This window comes from Trachypithecus francoisi, unplaced genomic scaffold, assembly GCF_009764315.1.
Source record: "Trachypithecus francoisi isolate TF-2019V2 unplaced genomic scaffold, Tfra_2.0 Contig01579, whole genome shotgun sequence".
Taxonomy (NCBI): Eukaryota; Metazoa; Chordata; class Mammalia; order Primates; family Cercopithecidae; genus Trachypithecus; species Trachypithecus francoisi.
This window is the reverse complement of record NW_022681442.1, coordinates 993,510-1,012,321: the sequence shown is the minus strand read 5'-3', so window position 1 is coordinate 1,012,321 and position 18,812 is coordinate 993,510. Positions and strand designations below refer to the sequence as shown.

The window sequence follows — 18,812 nt, the reverse complement described above, 5'->3', positions numbered from 1 at the left end:
TACTCTTTATCTACCTGTCCGGGAAGACAAGGCCCGCTGGCACCTGGACCTCCTGCGAACGTGGCCACCACAGACAGAGGACCCCTTACTGCCCGAGTAGCTGGCGAGTGACCAACGGGGAAAGGATGATGAATGTGCCATCCCATCTCGGTGCTACCTCCGGTCCCAGAACCAGCTTCTCGGGACCCACAGAATCAGGGTCTTGGGTATTACTTGGGGGTTCAAGCTTGGGATGTTTTAGTGAACGTTCTTTGTGGGGGCACCAGACAGGCCAGGGCATGCCAGCCAGTGCGTTTTGCTTTTGAGAAGAGAAGTCTTTGAGGCAAACTCGGTTACCTTGGAAAAGGGGCAGCTTCTCTGACAAGAGAGGACAGGAAGCCACGGTCATCTTTAAGAGAAATGCAGACTCTGGTACAAGATGTCAAATGGAGGGTTGCCGTTCTACGTAAATAGGAGATAATGTCTCCCTCTCGTCATTATTTGAGTGCTTACTCAGTGCTGGGCTCTGTGCTAAAGACTCAAATCCTCCACCTTGGAGGCTCTTCTGCATAGAGGCTTGTTCCTGTCTGTGGCAGAGGCAGCCCAGGCCAGCCTAGCTGAAGACCCAACTCTGAATTAGTGGTGGGATCTGGATTCCATGCAAGTGTCTAATTGCAAACACATTATGTTCTCATAATGGCTTCTGTATCAAATCTTCCGACATCTCCTAGGCAGTACGGAGGGGGTGGGGAAACACGTTTCATTCCCCAGGAATAATAGCTTCATTATTTTGTGCTGCTTAATATTTATAAATACTTTCCAATCTAAGATGTAACTTTTGGTGAAATAATACATGACCTTATGCAGTGAAGGCTCAATTGGCCCTTCTCTCCTAAATTATGGTAGACACAACAGTTATTCCGAAATATATCCACACTTGGCACAGAGTCAGCAAACATGTCATCTTAATTCATTATGTTTCCACCCCTGTATCTGGACCTGTCTGACTCATAAATGATCAATTTTTTGTTTCTGAAATGCATAAACATAGAATACTCAGAGTGCGATATTGAAATGAGCACTTAACAGGGAAATAGTCATTATTTTTTATCATTATCATTTAGTTGTTGGTTCCTCCGCAGTTTAGGATAATGTGATGAAGTCTTGGTTATTGTTCTCCGGGAGGCAGGGAGCCGCTGATGACCCCAAACCTCATTAGTGCCTTTTCTTGCAAGCTCTGCCACGCAATTTTTATGGCAGGTACGAGGAGTAATCTGCGTGGTCAGTTTTGCATCTTGTCCTTTTCTTCAGCTTTTTTCCTTCTGTCTGTGCTACAAGTAATGAAATGGACAGGGAAGAAAAGGAAAGAAAGAATCGCAGAGCTTGGAAAATTCAGCTGCAAATTCTAAATTCCACTGTCATAAACAGGGCCACTTGGAAAGGCAGCCCCTTTCTCTCCAGGCTCCTCCAGCCCATGGGGGAGACATGCTTCCATGACAATGCCTTAAGAATGCATGTCCAGGCCTGGCCCAGGGGCTCACGCCTGGAATCCCAGCATTTTGGGAGGCTGAGGCGGGCAGATCACCTGAGGTCAGGAGTTCGAGACAAGCCTGGCCAACATGGTAAAACCATGTCTCTACTAAACATACAAAACTGAGCCAGGCATGGCGGTGGGTGCCTGTAATCCCAGCTACTCAGGAGGCTGAGACAGGAGAATTGCTTGAACCCATGGAGGTTGCAGTGAGCAGAGATTGCACCACTGCATTCTAGTCTGGGTAATAGAGTGAGACTCCATCTCAAAAAAAAAAAGAAAAGAAAAGAGTGCATTTCCACAAAACATGCCCATCCCCAGCCAGTGCAGAACCCACCCACGACTGTGCTCCCCTCACTTGGAGACTTGAAGACTTGGCCTCCACCAAGTCCCCTGCTGGAAGAACCACAGAGTTCATCTTCCGTCTCCATCCACAGGAGCTTCTTCACACGTCAACGGACACAGAAACATATTGGCACAGGCTTCCTTTGATTGAAACTCCTACTTGGTGAGTTGGATGTTGGAGGTAACCTCCAACTTCTGTTCTGTCTCAGGCCTCCTTTGGAGGTCACAGGAAACTGTTGATGTTGTGCCGTGCTGGGATGTGACACTCAGCCCCACACTTTTGTAGGATGACATGGGACATTCCACACACTCGAAGGGTCCTGCTGTCCCGCTGATACCCCTGTTCACTGTGGGTTGAAAGGAGGCGGCAAGTTGCTTTAGCCCCTGATAGAAGCTCAGACTATGTTTGTATTTTTTGTGATAATAGACGTGTTTCCAAAGGTGTAGGAATGTATCAACATTGTTATCAATTATTCCACTACATTATTTCCTGACCTGCTTCCGGGGGGGCTGGTGTGTCTGTTCTCTCATGTGCTTCAAAGGGAGGAGCCTGAGGATGTGCTGTTGACATTCCCATGGGAGCCTCAGCCCAGATGAAGGCTCTGCAGATGCCTGGCCTCCTGGGCCGACACTGGGGAACCGGCCTCCATCCCTGGCTGTGTGGGGGCATCCCTGTGTCAGCTCTGCAGCGATGGTGTGGCTGCAGCTGCAGTGCAGGCCTGGACCTGGCTGTGCTGACCTCGTGCTGTGTTAGCCAATTGGATTTCCAGATCTTAAAGGAAAAAAAGAATTGATGGGAAGTAACACAGTCAAGCTCTCAGCAAATGTGTGCGTGTATTTAACAATGAGTAGCCGGCAAACTAGAATCTAGCGTGGAGCCCTTAGGGAGGCCTTTGTTCCCCACCACTTCCTCCACCATTGAGACAGGACACCCCAGCCAGCCTCGGCAGCCCTCTCGCCTCTCCCCTGCTGCTCCCCTGTGTCCTCCCGGCTCCTGTGTCCCCTTCTTGATGATCCTCCTGGGCTGTCTGGCCTCAGTGTCTCGTGTTTTCTCTTTGGGGCCAATTGAAGGTTGTGTTATTAGGGCACCGGGACTTGCTCCCGTCAGTCTGCTTGGGCTGCTTTGACGAAGTCCCATGGACTGAGGGCTTATCAGCCACCAGCATCACCGTCTCACCGTTTTGGAGGCTGGAGGTCTGAGCTCACGGTGCCAGCAGGGTTGGCCTCCTCCAGGCTGCAGATGGCTGCCTTCTCCTAGATCCTCCTCGCTTGGAGAAAAGAGGGCGAGAGAGCCCTCTGTGTGCCTTTTATAAGGCACTGATTCTATCCATGGGGGCTTCACTCTCACGACCTGGTCTTCTCCCCAAACTCCCACCTCCTAACACCATCACCTTGAGGGTTGGGTTTCAACCTATTCATTTTGGGGACACGAGCACACGGCTCGTGTCACCCCTAACTGCACCGAGCTCCCCTCTGTGGCTGCAGTCTTACTCTTATCTCAGGTTCCTTTTTCTTGCCTCTGCCATTTTCTCACAGCAATGACAGTAAGCCAGCCTGCCCTGACTGCTAAGCAGGAGGCTCTGTCTCTCTGAGGAGGGAGCCATCATCCCTCCTCCCAGGTAGAGGGGCCACGGTCAGCTCCTGGGAGGGAGGGGCTCTGCCTTTTTGATTGGCATCCTGTAGAAGGCTGGTTTGGCCTGGAAACCTGAACAGACTATGCTCTATAGCAGAATCAAAGGAGGTGTCCACTCCAGGGTGCCCCAGGGCATAGCAGGTGCAAGGCAGCTGAAGTTCCTCCCACAGCTCCTCAGCTTTAGAACCCAAGAAGAAAGTGCAGGACGAAACCCATGGCCAGGCTGTTGGGGAAGAGGGCCATCACCTGCGCACAGCCAGACCCGAGTTAGGGGACGGGGACTGTGTCAGGGCCTCCGATCACCCCCAAAGGCAGAGATTCACTGGGACTCATGGTTAGGATGGATGACGGCAGCACAGAAGCACAGAGTACACCCAGCCCATCAGGAGGGAGGGACACAGGAGGCACTGGAGGAGTCCACGTGCTGGTTTCCTTCTCTTCTCTTCCTGCCATGCAGGTCACACGGAGCTCCCTCCTCCCTGCAACAACAATGCAGCAGCCTGTGGGGGAGGTTTCTACTAGGGGCTGGTCAGGTAAGTGCCCTCTTCCCAGCAGGCACTTGAGTTCCAGACTTCCTGGAGAAAAGCTGACATCCAGCACCAACCTCCTTGTATGTGCAGTTTTGGCACAGAGAGTGGTGGGAACCCACCTTAAACCCAAGTGCCCAGATGCAGCTGCAAGCCGACCTTGCAAGCGGACCTTTCTCCAGAGAGCAGTCAGGCTGCTATGCAGCCCTCTCTGCACTGAGACATTCAGTTTCTCAAAGGAACTTCATTTCCATGGGAAACAGCTTTCTTCAAAAACAAAAAAAGGCATCATCAGCATCCTTATTTTTCTAACAGCATTTTTCTAAACTGCCTTCCAATGTCTGTCTTGATTTCTAGTCCAAAAAGCATGACCAGTTGGAAATACTGAACATTCGCACTAGTGTGCATGAAATTCCAGTGGCTAAGGCTTGTGTGGATCCTAAAATTTTATTCAGAAATACTGATAAAGCCGTAGGGCATTAAAAGTCAAAGGTAATCCCTTCACCTTGGAATCAATGTGATTATTGTGAAATGATGGGTAGTGATGATCTGTGTGAGACACGGTGAGCTTCTGAAGTTGGAAATAATCAGGTGCTGAAAGTAGTTGTAACTGCGCATAGATAAGCCTTTAACAGCTCATTAAACCCGTTTTTCCCTCCTAAGTGAAACTGGCCCCAGTCAGCAATGTTTAATTGAGAGAAAAACAATAAAACTGAATAATGCCATTGGTTGGATACAGAGCTGGGTTTGCTACAACAAGTGAAGTTAGTGCCTGCTGGGGATTTTAAGGAAAATGCCAAATTTACCATACACATTTATTTTCCTCATTATAGACCCTCATTACAGACCCTGTTGCAATGACAGTTTTTTCCTCAAGTGACAGTTTTTTCCTCAAGTGACCCTCTGAGTCACTTCTCAGGGACAGCCACATGGATGACATCACTGCCACAGGGGGTCTTCAGTCTAAGACTAGAGCCAAGGACATTCCCCAAGCTCAGTGGAACCACAGTGCCCGGAAACACAGCGCTTTTCCCAGGAGAGCCAAGTGGCGGTTTCGGGGCAGCACAGCGTTAAACTTGAGCTCTTTTCAGGGATCATCTTGCAACAGTCATCCTGCTGCCACCCCGATGACGCCAGTCCTTGGAAGACAGTTTAGTTGGAAACTGAAGGGACTCGGGCTGGGAATTCGCTGCTAGGGCCTGAAATGCCTGCCTGTAGGGCTTGGCCCCAGAGCTTTGTCCTCTTGCCTGCCTGTGCCTTTGTGCTCCAACAATAGAGTGGTCGGGGAAGCAATCAGAGAAGGCACTGCCTTGTTCAAGGTGGGGCCCGGGCAGCTGGCTGGGCAGTGGGCAGTGGTCTATGGATAGGGTCTGAGTGCTCCCAGTTTTCAGGGGCACATTCAAGCAGTGACTCCTGGTTCCCCTAGAATGCCATCTCTATTTAACATTGGAGAGTGAGGAATTGTTTAATAGGGGATAGCTTTGCCTATTCCTGTCCTGGCAGATCTACTAGCGCACCTGCCTGACCAGCCCCTAGTAAAAACCTCAGGTAGAAACCTCACTCACTGGCTGGGGCAAAGTGAGCTCCGTGTGGCCCGTTGTGGGAGGAAAAGAGGATGAGGCAGCCAGCACATGGACTCCTCCCGGCCCCGCCTGTGACCCTCCCTCCTGACTGGCTGTCTTCCTGGAATGTGCCGCAGCACCACAGAGCTCCCAGGGCATCAGAGGAAGGCAAGTTCTTCCCTGCCCAGGGTGGGATTCACAGGCAAGCAGAGAGATGGCTCGACGTGGTGACTCCTGGTTCGCATCGCAGCCTGAGGGAGGCGCTGGCAGGTGGGTGCAGCCTTCATGGGTGATGTGATTTGAGCCGCTGTCACTGTGTTCCTGAAATCCATATTCTCCTCAGTGCCGTCTGGGAATTCCTGACGTCAGCTACAGTAAGGACAGCACTTGAAATTGGAGCTGCTTAAGAATAATTGGGGGAGCGGGTTGAGTTGTATCAGAAAATCCATTAAGCGCTTAAAAGATTCGTTTTCATTATGACTGCTAGATAGTAAATATTATCTTTTATATCATTCTGAAAAATGATATGAGTAATGGGAACTATGTCACTTATTTTGGTGTAATTTTAAAACTGTAATTATGGTAATACTTTGCATTTTTATTAGTTTTACAAGAAGATTGAAGCAAATGAATGAAGAGGTTGATTTGTTGAAACAGGTTCTTTTCTGGGTCCCGAGAAGTGGACGGTTGTCAGCTCTTGGGAGCAGATGCGGGTGCAGGAGAGGAGTCGCGTTGCCTGGGGGTTCCGGGATTTGGAAGATTTGCCTGACTTAGTTCAGGCAAAATCTCTGTGTGGTGACAAAGGAGTGACATTCTTCCGTCTGTGTGTGCTCTCAGCCAATGAATGGTTACTGAATTTAGAGCAAAGCTTTGCCTTGGCCAGTGTCCTTGAGCTCCACGTCAGCTCACACCGTCTGTCCATTGTGCATCCTCTGAACAGAATCACAGCTGTGAGGATAAATCTATGTGGACATAAGCTGCCATGGGGAGAGGAGCTAAGGTTTGGCCTCGGAGTAGCCTGGAATTCAATCCAGGCTCTAGTGCTTCTAAGCTGTGTGACCATGAGCAAATGACCAGACGTCTCTGAGCCTGAGTCCTCAGCTATGAAGTGGCAGTAAACAGACCAACCCCTTAAGAGACAGTCATAAGAATTGAATCACCTAAGGGATGAACAGGGTTTACCAGCAGCTGGCCCACGGTGGGTGCCCAGCTAGTGGTGCCCTCTCTAATTCCCTAGGAGTTGGCCGTGAAGAGCTTTTCCCTGCTCTACTGAGAGACAGAGAGACCGCACACATCACACACTGGCCCCACATCTCAGTGGTGAGCAGCGCCTCTGCACCTGGTTTCCCAACGCATGGGCGTTGGGATAGGAGCGAGTATCGCCCTCCCATCTGACTGGTTGTGCGGGGGAATCCCAGGACCCTCCAGTCCTCCTCCATCAGTGAGCCTTTATGGAATGGGAGGCCAGGAGGCAAAGGGAAGCGCCCAGGTGATCCAGGTACTGGGCATGTGCCCCAAAGTTCTCCAGCTCCCTGTCCGGCTTCCCAGTCTGGCACCGGAAGACACTTTCTGCATTTTATTCCTGCTTTTGTCACAAATGTGGTGTCCTTGAGAGCTGGAGGCGTGTGCCCCACCCTCCCATCGTCCTCGGAAGATGTCCTCCAGCATCGAGGCCGTGCCCTGACTTGTCCCTGGAGATGTGGTTCCCGTGTGAAGGACACTAAAAATGCCTCATAGAAATAGGCAACTGTCTTTTAGAAATAGTGACCAAAGTGGGAAAAATAAAATATTTTGGGAGGAAAGAGGAAAAGATTCTAACCACTGTCTAAATTCTGCTGCTAGTGCAGAGCCCCGGGAGGTGCACTGAGGGCAGATCTGTTTCCCTGGTAACAATGGGGTTTGTCAGCAGGTCCCCCACACCCACCGGCGTGGTCTCAGCCAGCCGTCAGGGCCACCCCCATGCCACCTTCCTGGGGCATCGTCTCTGCTGCCCTCCGCAGCCCTGCCAGATGTTTTTGCTTCAGGCTCAGCCTGTTTCTCTCCTTCGGGACTTGCAGAGCCTCCTCCGACTGTTTGAAGCTCTGCACTGAACACATTTGGGCCCTGTGGTCCCCAGTGCTGCTGAGTCGGGGTGGCCCTGCCCCCAGGGCCCCAGCAGTGCCAAGCTGGGAGAACTCCACCTCACTGGCACCAGGGAGAGCACGTGAGAAGGACTCACGATGTTTGGAGAAAATGAACGCCACTGTCTCTGTGCTGCCAGGCACAGGGCCAGGTGTCTCCAGGGCCCTCATCTGCTGGAAGCTGCCCTCTCTGCCAGCGTGCGTGTGGCTGGAACAGGCTTGCCTCTGCTGGGCACCCCGGTCTGTGTGGGAACCATCAGTACTGGCCGGCAATGGTCACACTGAGAACTGGTAAACTGGGGCCAGAGCTTGAATGGAGGCTCAGCCTGCATGGGAACCAAGCACCGTGCCTGGGTGTCCAGGCAGCCGCAGGTCCAGGTTTGCTCGCCTGCAGAAGGACCAGTCCCTGACTTCCTCCTGGCTGCCTGTGTGAGTGGACACCCAGTCACCTCTGACCTAGCGTCCGAGCTGGAGAAGCAGAACGGCCAGGCTTAGGCTGCTTCCACTGCCTCCTCCTTTATTAAGGGGTCATAAAGCTTAATCGTAGTGCAGGAACCATCCAGACCCAGTGCCAGACATTGCTGCCGTAGAGAGAACGTGGCAGGAGGGCACCTCTTGGTCAGGAGTCACTTGGTTATAAGGGACAGAAACCCATTGCAATAGCTCATGAAAAGGGGGTTTATGCTGAGGTTTCTGCTCTTCCCAGAACCCTAGGAAAAGCCAAGCCAGAAGGACAGGAGCTGGCTTTGCTCCAAAGGGAAACCTTGGCTGGCAGCTTTGCAGGCTCGCTCTGAAACTGGCTCTCCAACACGCCATGTCTTGCTCGTCTCAGCCTCCCTGGGATCCCTCAGGCCCTTTCCCATCCCAAATCCAAATTCTACGAGGTAAGTCTGTTTGGCGGAGCTTGAGTCAGGGATCCCTCAGGTCCAATCAGCATATCCAGGAGAATTGGACACAATTCCTGATGTGTAATGGGACCTGGAGCCTGGTGACACTCAGCCGGCAAATGCAGCAACATTTATGCACTGGTGCAGACTGACAAAATGTCCGTGTACGTGCACGTTCACGACAGGGGCCACTCAGCTCACATCCCAGATTGCCATAGACTCTGATCTGGGACTAAGCATTTGTTCACAGGCTTTGGGAGGGCAGGGGCCACAGGGCATATGGAGCTGACCAGCAGCTGAACACCAAGGCGGTATGGGCACTGTGTAAAGGGGAGGTGTCAAACGTGGTCCCAAAGCCTTGGGGCCCATTGTCATTTGGAAAAGGCCCTGCATATTGACAGCATGGGCCACGAGAGGAGGGGTGATGAGCTCAGGGCACCAGGTCGGAGTCCCAAGGAGGGGGAGGCACTCTTCCTCCTCTGAGATGTCTGGTGCAGTCACCTAGTTCAAAGCTTTTCTGACAAGCTCGCCTCTGATCACTTTTCCTTTTTTGGCAGCTGGCATGATGTCATTTTGTCGTTAGGCACCACCCTGGGGACTGCACCTTGTCAATGGACCCACTATGCTCATGATGCTCCTTATGGAGCTCTCCCCTGGGCAGCCCCCAGGCCCTGCTGCTGGTGCTGTGGCGTGGGGCCCCTCTCCATCTGACAGCCGTCACCACAGGCCAGGGCGCGCATTCTCAACAGCCCAGGCTTTGAGCGCTGCCCCTGGAGTATGATGGATCCTGGGGCTGTTTGCTTTAGAAAAAGAAAGACCTGTGGCCAGAGCATTTGTTTCTCTAAGTAAACACCCGACTGGGTCCTGTTTGTTGGATTCTGCAATTCTGCATATGAAAATGTCAAAGCACAAAGTCCTCTCATGTTCCAAATAGCTGAGAAACAGCCTATCGCGCAGGTCAGTTGCACTATGTGTGATAGTGAGGCTGGGACCACCCAGCGTGGAGCTGCCCCTTCTTGTGCTGAGACCCTCGCTGAGGTCTGGCCATCCCAACCTGCTGGAGCAGCCTTGACATGAGGTTTGTACATCTGCGGTCAGGCAGGGTCCCCTGTGTGGGGGGTGACACTGGGGAGGGAGACCAGGGGCTTTTGTCCAGGCAGGTCCCAGTCTCAGGGGCAATGCAGCATCCCCTGCCTCCTGACCATGGTCACTTGCTCCGGCCTCATGGGAAGGAAGCCACTTCCATTCCATTAGCTCGCCATTGGGGGAATACCCTGCCCAGCCCCCATCTATCCCCTTCCCCCTGGTGTTTTGGGGGTGCTGCTGCTGTTCTCTTCTTACAGCTCCTGCTGTCCACAGCGGGGGCAGAGTTCCTGGGCTTCGGGAAACACAGCAGGACTTCCAGCCCAGGAGCTTGGCAGAAGGGCGCCCTTTACCTGATAACTTCTGAGGCCTGCGGTGACATAAAGCTCCCCAGCCCAGTGAGCTGAGGTCTGCATGATGGGCCAGTGATGGGGAGTAATGGACTGGAAAGGCGGGCACCATTTGGACAGCATATTGTAGGCTCCTAAAGGAGAATCCCGAGCTCTTAGCACGTAGTTGATTTTCTTTGGCATCTTTCCACGGCACTTCAGAGGCTTGTTCCGTTTGCCTTTATTTTAACCTACTTAACCGTGTGAAGGGAAATGCCACCAAGAAGGTTCCCGGGCAGAAGAGCCCTGTTGAAAGGGGCAGGGAGTGAGGGGCCTGCCTGGTGAAGGGTTGGGCACAGCTGGACCCTCCGGTGCAGACGAAACCCTCAGCACCCTTCAGTGCTTAACCCAGACAGGCTAATGGGGAGCAAGCCAAGTGCTAACAGGAAGCCTCTGAGAGCCCAGACTCTTCTTCCCTGAACCGAGGGTAAGACACGGGGAGGGTGGGTGCCTCCAGCTCAGGGTCACTGACTTGCAGGGGGCCCATGTCTGCAGCCCCTTTCCAGGCGAGGCATTGGGAATAAGGTGATCTGGAGGTACAAGGGGAGGAGAGGGGCTGGGAGTCCGTGGAGTGTCCTTGGTCTTACCAAGATCCATGGCAGTGAGGAACTCTCTTTCCCCTTCCAACCTGTGAGGGAAGACTGGACTCCCAAGCCCCACCCTGGAAGCCAGGAAGTGGCCTGGGGAGGTGTCCTAGAGAAGGACCAGCAGTGGGGCTTGCGTCCCCCTAGCCCCGGCCGGAGGAGCTCGCTGGCTGCACCTGAGCTGCTCTGGAAGACATGGACCTGGGACGTGTGGCCTGCACACCTGTGTCTTCCCTCTGCTGGGGACCTGGGAGGGCTGAGGCCGCGCCAGCAGTTGAGGACACAGGAACTATTGTGCCCAGGAGAAGAGGAAGAGCTGCTGCCCTGCAGGCTCAGAGGGCAGGCAGGGGACACCCTGCGGGTTCCTGTGACTCCAAGTGAGGAACAGGAGGGGGAGAGGCTGGCCTGGGCTGCTGAGGGAGGGTCTGGTGTGGTCCCCACTGCAGGGGCTAAAGACAGCCACCCCGAGCCTCTCAGAGATGCTGCTAGACAGGCAGGGGAGTGTTAGTAACCCTGAAACAAAGTACCGAGACTGGGGGCTCAGAGCAACAGGAGTTTATTGTCTCATGTTTCTGGGAAGCCACAGGTCTGAAATCAAGGTGTCAGGAACACACGCCCTCCGAAGGCCCCGGGAAAGATCTCCCTCCTGTCTCTCTCCCAGCTCTGGTGGCCCCGGCGTCCTTCAGAGTAGCTGCATCCCTGTAACCCTCCACTGCTGCGTGGCCTTCTCCCGGTGTCTCCACAGTCCTTCCTCTGTGCCTTTCTCTCTGTCCCATCTCCTCTTTTTATAGGGACACCAGTCACATTGGATTAGGGCCCATCCTAATGGCCTCATCTTAATTACCTCCACAAAGACCTGTCTGCGAAGGTCACATGTTGAGTTACTGAGGGTTAGGGCTCCAACTTTTTTTTTTATTTTAAATAAACACAATTCAACCAACAATAATGGGTCGGAGAAAAGCTAGATGCCACCCTAGGATGCCACACACCCCAGCTGCATGGCCACACCCACGAGGCAGCGAAGACTGCAGACAACCCACGTGCAAAAGTGAGAGGGGAGAGCAGAACTCACCTGTGTGGGCTCCCGCCAGACCTCAGCCCAGCAGGATGGGATTGGAAGAACTGATCAGGGCGTCTTCACCTCCTCCTCCCATCCCTGGAAAGAACGCCCTAAAGGGTGCACCACCCCCAAGCCCAACCCCACCCCCACCCCTGGGCTGCCAGCCGGCCTGGGAAGGGAGGTGGGCCCGGCAAAGGTGTGAGAGGGAAGGTTTGCAACGGTGCAGGCAGTTTTCATCACGGAAATGCTGGGGCCAATTAGACGGTCCCACCGATGGGGTGTGGGCATGGTCTGTGTTGGTCCCAGCTGGTCCCAGCAAGGCACTGTTGAGGGCAGCAGTGGGTTCAGGGTGGCACTGAAGACTGAGAGAGTCCGATGGGAAGGGCTGAGTGCCCCTGACGAAGGGTGTGCACGCCTGTGAATGCCCGGGAACAGGCTGGGAGAAAGGGGGTCCTGCCTCCCAGCTGGGGCCAGGCTGCAATGGGGTGGCGCGGGGGCGTGCGTGGGTAGCCATGGGAGCTCTGAAATAGCATAGACAGGTTTGGAGAGCTGGACCGACCGGAAAGCTGTGGATGTTGCTGGAGAAGTGAGGAGCGCAGCAGCCGTGGAGAGGAAGGGATGACTCCGGCCAGCTCCGCTGCCCCCGGCGTCCCCAGCCGCAGGCTCTGAGACGCTCCTACGGACCCTGTCTCTCCACACGTCCTCCCCACGGGGTCTTTCCCTAGGTCGGCTTTAACACAGTGTCACAAACGAGTGGATTAGAACAACAGACACCTGTTGCCTCACAGCTCTGGGGCCGCATTTGAAATCAGGGCGTGGGCGGGGCAGCGCTCCTGCTGGCGGCTCCACCTGGGCCCCTTCCTGCCTCTCCAACTCCTGGCGGTGGCCAGCAGTTCTTGGCACTTTTTGGCTGGCAGCGGCAGTCCCCCCCATCTCTGCCATCACGTGGCCTTCCTATAAGGACACCAGTCATTGGATTTAGGGCTCACCCTAATCCAGTATGGCCTCATCTTAACACAAAACATCTGCTAAGACCCTATTTTCAGATAAGATCCCATTCTGTGGTTCTAGGTGGGCACCAACTTCCCGGGGGTGCCATTCAACCCCGTCCAGGGGAAATAGTTCAGAACGTGTGAATGGGACTGGGCCCTGCTCAGCATCCCAGGACAAATGGGCTTCCACCTCGGGTTCAGCTCTTGGTGGACCCCGGGACTCTGGTCTCCCCCAGTTTCACTGCTCTTCAGCCACCAAGCCACCCTGGGGGCCATGCCTTGTTCTCCAGATGGCCTCACCCCACCTCTAGAGAAGCATTCCGGCCTCAGGCATGAAGGCCGCCACGTGGCAAGGGGTGGACAGTGACTGGGAAACAGAGTGTCCCTTCCCCCGGCGTGACAGTGTTCCCTGAACAAATGGAGGGTCGGTTGCTTATTCTCGAGGCCCAGTAATGTGATGCAGATGAACTGGGAAAGGAGGGAGTTTTTATTTCTGTAACTGGTTACAGGGAGAAGGCCTGGAAAATATTGCTAGACCAACTCAAAATTACAAAGTTTTCCAGAGCTTATATACCGTCAAAGCTATATGTCTATGTGTAAGTGTATATTCATCTAAAGACATAAGTGATTAACCTCTAATGTATAACTGGGGTCTGAGTGCTGAAGCCCTTCCTCTGGAGCCTGGGTAAATTTACTACGCTAAATAGGTCCAGGTGCTGGGGTGATTACCCTTGTCTCCTGCTAAATCACGGAGGTCTGGGGAGTGTCAGGCCTCTGAGCCGAAGCTCAGCCATTATAACCCCTGTGACCTCCACATACACATCCAGGTGGCTTGCAGGAGCCGAGAAGTCTGGAGCAGCCAAAGAAACTACAAAGAAGTGAAACAGCCAGTTCTGCCTTAACTGATTAACTGAAATTACAATATTTTACTGCTGTGACTTGTCCCTGCCCTACGTTAGCTGATCAGTCGACTTTGTGACATTCTTTTTCTGGACAGTAAGTCTTATGATCTCTCCACCATGCACTTTGCAACCTCCTCCTCTGCTAACAATAGGTAACCACCTTTTATTGTAATTTTCCATTACCTATCCAACTCCTATAAAGCAATCCCTTCCCCATCTCCCTTCGCTGACTCTCTTTTCGGACTCAGCCCACTTGCACCCAAGGGAATAACAGCTTTATTGTTCACACAAAGCCTGTTTGGTGGTCTCTTCACACAGATGCGCTTGACAGGGATTTCCTTCAGACCCCCAATCAACTTGCTTGTGGAGGCCTGGGGAGTTTCTTCAGACCCACAATAAAGCTTGTTTAATCCTAAATGGGTCCTGTTAACAGGTGCATATCTGTTATGCATGCAACAGATAAGCATAACAGGACAAAATTCCTTCGTTATTTTGTCATGCTTTAAGGCCCAGGAAAGGCCTAGGCATAGCTCTGGGTGGGCTTCTGTTACATTCCAGCCTTTGAATACGAGCACTGGCTCTTTCAGTTTTTAATATTTAACTTAACCACTCAGCCAGTGCAGAAGCAGTCGTTATGGAGGCCTGCGTTAGTGAGACCTGGCCTGCCCCACCGGCCTGGTGCTGGAGGAGCTGACCGTGAGAGGCCCCACCCCAGACCCTGGGGCTTGCATTTCCAGGGCCCCGTGGCGCCTTCCTTAGCCTCACGTCCTTCCAGAACTGTGTTCTGAGGTTGTGCTCTGGTCCAGACAGGTGGGAGATCTTCCCAGGATGCAGCTAGACCTGTGAAACCTCCCATCTGATCACAATTAGGCTGCGCCAAATACCACTTGGGGAAAAGACCCAGGTCAGGTTGCAGGGCCTGGCTGTGAGCGGGCGCAGGTGTGGCTCGTGCGCACTTGCCCCTCATTTGCACCGTTCTGGTCTTCCTGCTACTTGAGGTCCATCTTTTCCGAAAAATGGCAGGACACATTTTTTTCCTTTTTTTAACTATTGAAAACTTTCTCTCTATTTATAGAAAATAAGCTCTTAGCAAATATTTACCGTATCAATTTTGTATTTTAAATATTATGAGAAAATACTTTTGGCTGCACTGTGATATTCATGGGCATAGAGTTCATAAGTCGCCTTGTGACTGACTTTTTAACTGACTTTCACTAAAGCATGTATCCGGCACCAGCCAGTCTCCTAGGTATTTGGAGACAGAGGTGCCATCTCCGTTCTTGGGGAGTGTAGAGATTAGTGAAGGAAAGGGGGTGGATTCCACCAACCAGCCTGTATTCAGTCTGTTTGAGGAGGTTGAGGTTCCATAGTCATAGACCCCCAAGACTCACTGTCTGAGGGCAGAGGCAGGGGTGTAGACTGATGGGAGAGGCAATGGGCCCTGGGGGATTGAGGAAGAGGCAGGACAAGGGCTCCACTTGGAGGTGAATGAAGCCACAGGGGGCAGTTTGGGCAATTGGTACTCTATAGGTTTTGTCTAGTGGAAAAAGCTTTACCTTTTGGGCTTGACTGTATTCAGAACAGTGATATATTCTCTTCCTTTTTTTTTTTTTTTGAGATGGAGTCTCGCTCTGTTGCCCAGGCCAGGGTACAGTGGTATGATCTCAGCTCACTGCAACCTCTGCCTCCTAGGTTCAAGTGATTATTCTGCCTCAGCCTCCCAAGTAGCTGGGATTACAGGCACCTGCCACCACGCCAAGCTAATTTTTCTATTTTTAGTAGAGATGGGGTTTCACCATGATGGCCAGGCTGGTCTCAAACTCCTGACCTCCGGTGATCCACCCACCTTGGCCTCCCAAAGTCCTGGGATTACAAGCATGAGCCACCGTACCTAGCCAGACATATTCTCTTCTAAAGAGCTAAGCAATAAAGAGAAATATGCATTAGAAAGTTAAAAAAGGCACTGACTCACTTGCCTATTACTTGGGTAACATTTGGTGAGTCCATCCATGGCGCACAGGAGCAGGGAGGCTGGTGTAGGTCGCTTGCTATATATGATGACATGAGATGATCCGATATGTGCCATCTTTTAACGTATGTACCCATTCAATTTTACATGAAGACAACAACAGAAAGCAAAGCTGAAGTGACTGCTGGATTTCCGATGCATGTTTTTAATTAGAAGAGATATTGGTGATGCAATGATGCCTCCCAGGTTCTGAAAATAATTGTGAGAGATGGTAAGGGTGGAGACATACTGTTTTAACCATGTGTTTTCATTTTCCCATTCTCTACTAAGAAAGACACAGGAATGGATGTAGCCACAGTTCCTTTCTCCTTCCCCCACCTTCAATGTTTTGTTAGCTATGATTCGAATGTTACCAAAGCTCATAGCCCGCGCAATCACTTTGTAACTGGACTTCACGTAGATGTTTAGTCTCAGCTCTGTATTTTGTGGACTTGCCCTTCCTCACCAGGGCTTTAATGAAGACATCTCCATTCCTAGGTCGTTTTTATTCATTTCATGGTTTGTGAGATTTGGTGCCAGTGATTTTTTTCTTAGAAGAACCCAGTGACCATACTCCCTGAGGTCCTGGGAGCATGGAAACGCTGTCTCTTTCCATATGCACTCTGCACCTGCAGTGGGCCTTCCGTCCTCACCTCAGCACTCTGTAGAGCCTCTCCTTGGTTTCCTGGCATCCAGCACGAAGTCCTAGGAAGGCCCTTCTGCCGGCTTTCTCATCTCCTGAACTTTCTGACTGAGCAGGTCTTTGGAGAAGGGCCCATGGGTGTTGCCCAGTCCCTGAGTTCTGGAGTTCGGGCAGTTTTGAGAGTACCTGCTCATTGTCTTTGATGTTAAATGACCTTAGCTGGAGCGAATATCCTGGTGTCTCACGCTCCCTTCCTGGGCACTTTGCAGCCTTTGCCCCGTTGCCTCCCACAGACTGAGTAGACTTTGGCTGAGGAGAACTCTGAGCCAGTCTGATTGTTTTCAGCCTTGTTGGTGAATTCTTTATCTACCTGGATGCCTCAAGAATCATTTCTTTCAACTTGAAAATCAAGACCTTCACCAGGATATGTCTGGTAGATTGTTCTGTATAATTTGATGCTGAAACATGATATGAGCTGTAGAATCACAAGGCATTTCTTCTGTGAATCATTCCTTTTCTCCTGCACTGCCTTGCTTCCACAGGTTGGGCTCATTTTTGGGGAGCCAGTTTTCCTTATGCTTGACTATCGCTGTCTCTGGGGTCAATTCTCTCTCTTTGCTTCACTCCCTGCTATGTCTGCACTGGCCTGCACCGTGGTGACCACAGCCTTTTTCCTGAGTCACTAATTTGGTGTTGGTTGCGGGTGTCCTCTTTTCTCAGTGTTTTGACTCTCTGTAGGATTCCTGTAATGATGGTGTTTTGGGTCAACTTGTTTCCTGGAATCTGCAATTTCTGTTTTCATCTTATTTCCTTGTTTGATAATCTTGCCTTTGAGTGACTATTTTTATTGCATTTCTGTTCCTATTATATCCTTCTCAAGCATGAAGGACGCCTGGGAAATTTTCTTCTGATCCTCAGGGGATTTGGTCTAGGACCATTGATACATCTTTTGTAAGGTGTTTTGCAAGCTGCTCCTCATCCTCTTCTCCCTCTTTCTCCTCCTTCCTGCTCTCCTTCCAGGGGCTCACCTTTGGCTGGCATTGGTAACTCATGGATTCCTTTAACAAGGGATTTCTTGGCTACGGCTGCACATTCGAATTGGGATGCTGCAACCAGGTGTACTCCAGACCAACTAAATCAGAACCTCTGTGGGCGACAGCCAGGCCTTGTGTTTCTTAATCTCTCCAGCTATTTCCGGTGTGCAGTTATTGTTGAGAACTGCGGGTCTAATGTCTCAAATTATCTAGGAAAATAAGAAAATAACCAATTATATAAGTGTGACTCCTGACATAGAAAGGGGGTGACCCTGTAGGAGTATGTTTTGAGTTGGGACATTGACCTACAGGGTCTTGTACATGTCCTACAGCCCAGAGCTTGGTGACAGGGCCCAGAGAGTCCATGGCCTGGGGGCCGCTCCCTGTTGGTGGTCCTGGCTACATGCCAGCGGCCTAGGCTTGCTTTTTGATTTGGACCTTCCCAGGGGCCTCTTCCTGCTGTCTGGAGCCTTGCATTGGAAGAATTACTTTGCCTACCACCTCACTTGCTTTCAAACAATTATTTATTTGGAGGAAAAAAAAGTTTTTTCTCAAAGGGCCCAGTCTGCATTTTCCAACTTCTGCCAAAGCTGGAGTCTGAGCCATTACTTTGAAACCAAGCTGTGAATTGCTCATTCCTCACTAATTCCCAAATGGGAATCTCAATGTTTGTTTACTTTCTTAAAAAATTCACATTTAGCCTGAGGCTCAGCTCAAGGAATTTTAAACATTCTTTAAGAGCCATAAAGATGAGTTGGGAATGAAATGACCACTCAACTTTAACTAGAGCCATCATTTTTTTTAAAAGCATGTCATTAAGTACAGGGAGCTTGGTTGTGACTGAGGAATGATCTCCAGTCGCAGGGAGAATGTTAATTTCATTGGACATGTCTCTTGAAATGAATTTGTGGTTAAGGAACCATTTTTGAGCCAGGTAAAGCCCTATGAGAATGAACGGCATTAGGATTCTGTGCACCCAGTCTTTACTGAATGTTTAATGTGGTCAGGGAATTGTGCTAAGTGCTGGGCGCTGGCTTACCCTGTAAAACCAGCTACTGCTGTGTGGGGACAGCTGGCTGCAGAGCCAGGGCTCAGCGGATCCAGTTGCAATGCATTTTCTAAGGTAAATACATTCAGAACAATAAATGTTTCCCCAGCTCATACTGGAACAACACTCACTTTAGGGCTGGAAATACAGAATTAGGATGTGCTTTATTTAATCCAGGAGCGCTGACTTCCTTGCGCAATCTCTCAACCTATATCCCAGCCCCTCCAGAGTAATTAATAAACCACTCACAAGAGCAAACATCATAAAAGATTTGAGCTTGAAGGAGGAAGAGCAGGAGAGCATGGGGTACAGCACAGCCACTGGGGTTCAGACATCGCTGCCTGGGAGTCTGCTGGTCTCTCCCTCGTTATCTGTCTGTGGGGCTCTGGGTGTGGACCCTGGGTGTGGACAGGGGTGTGGGACACTGTGAATCCTGTGTGTGGACACCAGGTGTGGACACTGGGTGCGGGCCCTGGGTGTGGTGG

The 18,812-nt window shown here is 51.5% G+C and overlaps 1 long non-coding RNA gene across 2 annotated transcripts in view; it reads left to right on the top strand.

Annotated features, from left to right (window-relative positions):
- The first annotated feature begins 5,349 nt into the window (after positions 1-5,349).
- LOC117064685 overlaps positions 5,350-18,812 on the top strand; it is a 92,621-nt gene continuing 79,158 nt past the window's right edge. Inside the window, exons 1-3 of one of the 2 annotated variants that reach the window (XR_004429616.1) lie at positions 5,350-5,847; positions 8,404-8,581; positions 9,142-9,416. This is a non-coding gene — a long non-coding RNA (uncharacterized LOC117064685). Of the gene's footprint in view, positions 5,848-8,403; positions 8,582-9,141; positions 9,417-18,812 lie in introns of those variants that run through there. The other variant, XR_004429609.1, reaches the window with a different exon arrangement.